The sequence below is a fragment of the Dioscorea cayenensis genome, unplaced genomic scaffold (genome assembly GCF_009730915.1).
Source record: "Dioscorea cayenensis subsp. rotundata cultivar TDr96_F1 unplaced genomic scaffold, TDr96_F1_v2_PseudoChromosome.rev07_lg8_w22 25.fasta BLBR01001412.1, whole genome shotgun sequence".
Classification (NCBI taxonomy): Eukaryota; Viridiplantae; Streptophyta; class Magnoliopsida; order Dioscoreales; family Dioscoreaceae; genus Dioscorea; species Dioscorea cayenensis.
The window spans coordinates 142727-150323 of record NW_024087803.1 but is presented as its reverse complement, the minus strand read 5'-3'; the positions used below and the strand labels follow the sequence as shown (position 1 = coordinate 150323).

The following is a 7597-nucleotide window of genomic DNA, read 5'->3' as shown; positions in this document are numbered from 1 at the left end:
CGACAAGCTTTTTACCATATCTCTAGCGTACCATGCTCCCACTACTCTATGTCTGTCACGTGATCATCCCTCGTAGTCCACGAGCCACGCTAGTCATGTCTTGGTCCGAGTCCGTTTATTAGGCGGGGCTTCTTCTATGATCCCATAAATTGGTTCCACCGCACCTGGCCCGACCGAATGAGTCGCATCAGATAGCAATGGATCATAATTAAGCAAGGGAACAAAGTATTAGCATGATTGCATAGAATACATGCATTTAGGGAACAACATTTTCTGCAGGGTGCTCAGAAACAATGTTTACTATGATTGTGTAGAACATATGCATTCAGGGAAGAGAGTATTACCATGATTGCGTAGAATATATGCACTCAGAGAACAACATTTCCTGCAGGGTACTCGGAAACAGTGGCGGAGATGCCTCTTATTGCAACCTGCAGTGAGCGCCATTGTCAAGGATTGTATAGGCATCTTAAAAGCAATTGAAGTATTACTCTCAATTTTCTATAGTTTGTCATAGATAGAGGAAAGAAAAGGACATAAGAGTCAGCTCATCTCTCTTTGCGTAGCATATGGGGTTGATAACACTAGTAATCTATTTGACATCCAGTTTCTTTTTCACGGTAAGATATATATGCACTGAACTTTTAGTATTTGTTGACAGACTTAGCACCTCTTTTCAGTTGCAAAATGTTGAAGATCAAATATGTAGACTTTCTGTTTGTATAAAAATTGTTTCTGATTTTTGCTGCATATGTACAAGAAAACAAAAGCTAATAGGATGATCTTGTTTTTCCAGTTTACACCATACTAATAGGTTAATTATGTAAGACTAGTATAATTCTTGTCTAGAGTTACGATTAATGTTTTAGTTAGACTTTATAGAGAGTAACCAATTTGTGTTATTTGTGGGGATATTGGTGTTGGTGTTTTCATTCCTCTTTCATCATTATTTATGTTATGCAAATCCTCTCTAAGCTGGGTTTTCTTTTACGACTACTAGTATATCCTTCTCTTATCAAATTAAGGGGTTCTTGAATTCCCTCTTTTGGTTTCTATATTTAAGGAATGTTCTCCTATCAAATTTTCTTATTTTATACTTCGATTTCTCCATTTAAGAAATAGATACCAAAGTTGGATGAGGTATTCATTCTAGATTCTAGTGGAGCCATTAGAGGGGTTATGTTGGAAGCTGTAGTGGCATTATTTTCATGTTTGAAAGCCTTGCAGAGTCTATGCTGCACTTAGGCTGAGGAAGCAACAAGATTCTCTTGTATGTGGCCTGCATTTTCTTGAGGTTCGATTTTGCGGTTTGCCCTTTCTAACGGCCTCTACGGTAGAGAGAGGACCTCTATTGTAGAGGGAGGCATGAGTTGACCTTTGGTCAGAAACCGGCCTAGTAAAACTTGATGGGTCAATTAGACGTGGCCATTTTGAACTGAAACCGTGGAAGTGAACCGCTAAAAACTGGAACCAGAACCTGAAAAAACCGTAACCGTCCTAAAACCAGTAATCAAAACTTTCATATAAGGTTTGGTTCCAGTTTCAAAATTTAAAAACCGTGGAACCAGTGGTTCCAACAGCCGGTTTTACTTGAATCAAAAGATTCAAAATATCAAATTATTTAATTACATATACATTATTATATTATATAAAATAATGTTATGACTTATGATATCTGATTAGGTTTGACAGTTTGAGACTTTGAGTTGTGTGCATCGTCTGATTAGTTTAGGTCTGAACACTTGAATTAAACCAATTGATTAGGGTAAGTCTGAACACTTGAATTAAACCAATTGATTAGGGTAAGTCTGAATACTTGAATTAAATCAATTGATTAGGTTTTTATTTTGTTGATTTGTTCTCTCTTTTGGGCGGCCCTCTCTTGAAGACTTGAAAACCCTAAATCCCCTCCGATGAAACCCTAATCCTAGATCTCTATCCGAGGGTTCCGGACCGGATCTATCTACAGATGTGGAAGCCCGACCGGATGGTGGAGAAAGTAGGGAGGAGCATGCTCGAGCGGCAGCAAGATGGCGGGGAGTTCATCTTCGATGGATTACTGGAGAAGGTTCTTCCGTAGCTCGATCTCGGATATCTTTGACGTGATAGAGAAGGCGATCATGGTTGCTCGATCATTCTGATTTCTGAGAAGTTCCTTCTGAGACGGGATGGAATCGCTGTGATTTTCTTCGCTCATTGGACAATGGAGATGAACGCTATAGCCAAAAAAAATAGCTCGAGCTGTTTGAACCGTCAAACCGGAACCGCTGAACCGAATCGCCAAAACCGGAATCGAACCGCCAAGAACCTTGCCTAGCCGGTTAGGTTCCGGTTCAAAGTTTTTTGAAACCGGAACCGGTGGTTCCTGAACCGTGGCCATGTCTAGGGTCAGTTGACCTAGTGGACCGTGCCGACAACACGTAATCAGCGATTATGGATTGGGGTGTCTCCAACTTGTAACCTGGTAGGTTGACCCTCCAAGTCACCTTCGGGTTGTAGCCCGTTGGGTGGGTGTCCCAACCTGTAGCCCGGTGGATTGACTCTTTAGGTCACACTTATGTAGCAACTCATCAACTTCACCCGGTGAGTTGCAACCCGTCCCAGACGCCTAAAGCATGTCACACACTTAGCTGCCGGGCCCAATCACATTATAGCTATAATGTTACAGGGTTTTTTTTTAAAATAAAGTTTTTTTTCAAAATTTTTCAAAATTTTTTCCTTCTTTTATCTACGCTTTTTAACTTCAATCAATCTCATACCAAGCTCTCATTTCTCCTAATTTTCTTAAGTTGTTAAATTTTTCTTTAATCATTTTAAATCGTTTACAAGATGTTTTTCATCTCAAAGCATCTCTGATCACTAATGGTCAGCTATCAAATTTTACATTGTTTGATAAATTTAAAATTTTATGTTAGTAATTATTTTGTTTGCTAAATTTATCCAATAATTGCAATTTTACTCTATTACTTGTTACTTCTATTTACTTATCATAATCAATTATTTTAATTTTTAATTATAGTTCGGTAAATTACTGTAAATTTATTTATTTTACTTGTTATTTTCATTCAGTGTTTATTTTACTCTATTTACTAGCATTGTTTATTTTTTAATTTTACATATTTTAAATTTTAAATTATTTTGTTTGGTTTTTAATTTTGCTTATATTTAATTAGGATTGTTTTAACTTTTTTTAATTATTCATTTAGTGTTATTTATTTATTTATTTTAGTTTTTAGGTTAAATTTTTAATTTTACCTGTATATAGAGCCCTAGTCTCCAGAAATATTTAATTTTGTTAATTTTGCATTTATTGTTTGTTTATTTGTCTTTGTATTTATTTAATTTAATTTATAATATCGTAGTATTGTTTTATTTTGTTACTTTTGTTTTTTTTGTCGATTTAATGTTATTTTGTTTATTATTAATTTATTATATATATATTTAGCATTATTTAATTTTGTTAATTTTGCTTTTAGTGTTATTTATTTATTTTTCCTTAAACCGTGGCATTATTTAATTCTATAATGTTACTAATTTTTCTTTTAGTGTTATTTATGTGTTTTTTTATTTAATTACCTTTGTAATTCTTTGGCATTATTTAATTTTGTTGTTTTTTTATTCAGGTTATTTATTCTTTTCAAGAATTCTTTTGTAATATGTAATTTTAGTAACCTTGCATTTTATTCCTTTTTTTTACTTTATTTTTTTTGTGATTTAAATTTACTTTAATTATTGGCATTGCTTATTTTTTTGCATTTTACAAGTGTTATTTTAATTATTTTATTTTAGCATTAATTGTTTTATTTTTCATTGGTAACATTTTTATAGATTTTAGAAAAATTTAAAAAAATGGCATCATGTGGTGGAAGAGTGTTGTTGGTTCAGCCTTGTTGACTACCTAGCTAAAACATCTCTAATGTGCTATTAAAGAATGGAGCATTAAATCTCACCTTAGCATCCGCTCATATATTCGATATTTTTAAAGTCTATTTTACAAAATGATGCCATTGTAATTCATGTTATTTGTAATTATTGTAATTCAGAATTTAAGTACAATAAGAGATGAGGTTTGTGGAAGAAGGTGTGGGTTCACTTTTCTTTATTTACATTTTCTCAAATAAGATATATGAACAAAATCATGGAGATAATTTCTGTGGAGCACTGTTAATTTCGTGAGCGATGCCAATTGCAAGAGTGTATCAATAAGATACTTAATTTGTATGCAAAAGGATTCAAGGAGGACGTGTCACGCCCCGACCCTAGTCGAGCACGTGGCAATCGCCACGACAACAAGGAGTGGACTCTATAACGACCCACCTCCTAATCGTCGTAAGGCTCAAAACAACCCCGCTAACACAACTGACTAAAGAAGAAAGCCAATAACAACAATAGAACCAGCCAGCGTTACAAATACAATCAGAAAGTACAAATACAAATACGAGAACAATACACAAAAGTCAAGTTTAGTGGATCCATAAAGTTTACATATACACTGCAACTAACCTAGACAAAAAGAAATGGTAGGTCAGTCTATTGCCTGCCCAGCACAACCAAGTTTAACGTCACATCCTGAGAAAAAAGAACGGAGAGTACTGAGTAACAGATGTTATCCAATGAGTGGTGACAGCATAGATATAACAAAGTAGTAAAGCATTCGAAATAATGATTACCACAATAATAATAACATATAAAAGTAGTTTTATGTATTCAACAGATTAACAATTAACACAATTATTTGTAAATAGTACATGTAAGTAACAGATTATCAGGAAATATAAATTATTGTGAGAGACTGCCCTCCTGAGAGTGACGGTTGGGCTTCGCCCTCTCATCACAATCCAAAATAACATGTTCTGCACAACTGAACAGTAAAACCAATCTCAAATCATTGGCCCAAAAACACTCCCCGACTTAGCCGCCGTCGCGACTAGGTTGAGAGCCATCAAGGTATTTATAACCTTGACGTTGGCCACTGAGATCCCCGTGTGGTGACCCCGGGTTTCTCACATATAAGAACCCCCCTGTCAATGGCTCTGCGCACCTATTAACCTGGGTAAACTCAGGGTTGACCACGCCGCCTCCCATTAGGCCATACTGGGGAACCCCACACTGCAGTGTCAGACTAAATTCCGTTGGCACCATCAAAATCCAAATGCCACAATGCAATTCTTTCCGATTCTAGCTTAAGGAATCCAACATACGATACTTAAATATAGAAATGCACATCAAACCATATTTCAATTGCATGTAAATACATATATATATATATATATATGTAAACATGCTTCTTCCAAGATAAATACGTATAAATATACTAGAATCATTTTGCCAAATACCTCATTGCTCAAAATATCTCTATATATACATATATATCGAATGAAATATGATCCATCATCAAATTTACGTTATAAAACACATAAAAAAAATACTATAATACTCTTATTAAATCTATGCAATTACGAATTGAACCACTTACTGAACTAGTCGTCTCGCCTTGAGACGTGCTCACAGGTCAGAATTTTCCTTCCCCTCGGAGGAAGCTTCGCCACCTAGAGTCAAACAAGGAATCCAAGAACCAATGAACACAAGAATGGAAACTAGAATGCATGCGAATGCAAGGTTACATGTCAAATATGTAACTCTAGGGTTTTAGGAGAAAACGACGTCATTTTGGATCCACACGACCTCAAATCAAAGTAAAACTAGTTCCAATGGATTCCAAGTAAGAAGGGCTTCGATTTGGACCAAAGAAATATAAGAAAAGGCCAAGGTTTTCCGGCCCTACAGCTACAGTACTGCTATAGTAAAACTGATTCTTAAATAATGGTTTCTCGCCGATTTACAACACCAAATCCCGAAATTTCTTTACAAACATACACAAAAGTGAATAACAACAACACTGGCTTCGATTTGAGTCCAAAAACAACTCAAACCAAGGTTTATTTCTAGGGTTTTAAAGATTGTCGAAAATGATTAAATATCAAGAAAATACAAAGAAAAAACCTTGGATCGAAGCCTTACCAAGCTCAGGAGAATGAGAGGAAAAAGTAGAGACGTTGATTCGCCAAAGAAGCTCGTCCAAAATTTTTTTTCAAGATTGGGTGTTCGGTGGAATGGAAGAAAGAAAGGAAGAAAGAAAATAAGAAGAAGAAAAAAGAATAAGAGAAAGGATAAGGAAGCCACGTTGGCTTCTTATCCTCTCATTTTCATATTTTCAAATTCTTGTTTTTTTAAGAGAAAGGATAAGGAAGCCACGTTGGCTTCTTATCCTCTCATTTTCAGATTTTCAAATTCTTTTTTTTTTAAATAAGAAAATTACCAAAATGACCTTATAATAGAAAATAAAAAGAAATGAGTCCAAATTACCTTTTTGCCCCTGGTTTTCAGCTGGTTTTCACACACAACCTATTGTGCAATCATGCAAGGAATGCCACTAGTGCAAAATGACCATTTTACCCCTAATGAATGCACAAAAATCGAAAAAGAGGCCAGATGTAAAAAATCGGGACAGGGTACCACAGGACGATTCAAAAAATAATATTTAGGCGATATATACACAGTAAAAATATCTTTTTGAGTATTTTTGTGCTTATACTTTTTCTATTTCTTTATTTGCTAATATATGGACTGATGTATTATATGAGTTTTTTTTATAGGCATTACGACGCATGTGGAATATGTGTAGACAATAACTTCTATAGAAATTTTCAACTGTTGCAGTGTCGAAAACCCCAATAAATGGTATCAGGGCTTTGGTTGGATAAGGGTATTTCTTGTGAGCTAAAGTGGAAAGACAAAGTGCATGTAGGATGATTAAATTAAACCCCTCTAACTATGTAATTTCGAAGAGAAAGATGCAACACTTATTGATAGTGAAGGATTTGTTCTTACCTGTTATGAGGAACCAAAAACTAAAGAAAATGAGTGATAATGAATGGGAAGTTTTACATCTAAAAGTTGTTGCAACAATTTGACAATGGGTGGATATAAACATATTTCATCACATCTCTAAAGAAGTGAAGATCGATGTATTTTGGAAAAAAGTCACGACTATCAGAAAGCTTGTGAATTTGAAGTACATGAATGACAAGGGCATGACAGAGCACACAAGTGATTTTCAAGCTTTGATGAATCAATTAACCTCTATGAAAATGCTTTTGAGGATGAGTTGCATGCTTTGTTACTTAATTCATTATCTGAAAGCTGGGAAACACTAATGGTGTCACTCAGTACTTCAGCACATGGTGGGAAATTAACCATGACAATGGTTAAAAAAAGTTTATTGAGTAAAAGGGGCCAGGAGGAAGAAGAAAGGTGAAACTTCCTCTGGTGTACTTATTTCAAAAAAACAAGAAGGTTGTGGTAGAAGCAAGAGCAGGCATCCTGTAGGTCATGGCAATAGAGATACATCTAGAGGTAGGTCAAAGAATAGAAAGAATATCAAGTGTTTTCATTGCAACAAGATGGGCCACATAAAGAAAGAGTGTAGGTTCCTCAAAAGATAGCAGAGTGGAGGATGTAAAGAAGAGAAGGAGACTAATACAGTAGCCACAGAGGGTGACATCATTGTCATTTGTGATGCTAGCTGTATCAATCT

The 7597-nt window shown here is 35.1% G+C and overlaps 1 long non-coding RNA gene across 1 annotated transcript; it reads right to left on the bottom strand.

Annotated features, from left to right (window-relative positions):
* Positions 1-4380: 4380 nt before the first annotated feature.
* LOC120256377 lies at positions 4381-6152 on the bottom strand. The gene is made up of 3 exons (XR_005535280.1): positions 6022-6152; positions 5477-5549; positions 4381-4569 (listed from the first exon to the last, which is right to left on the bottom strand). It is a non-coding gene; the product is annotated as an uncharacterized LOC120256377 (long non-coding RNA).
* Between the last annotated feature and the right edge of the window lie 1445 nt (positions 6153-7597).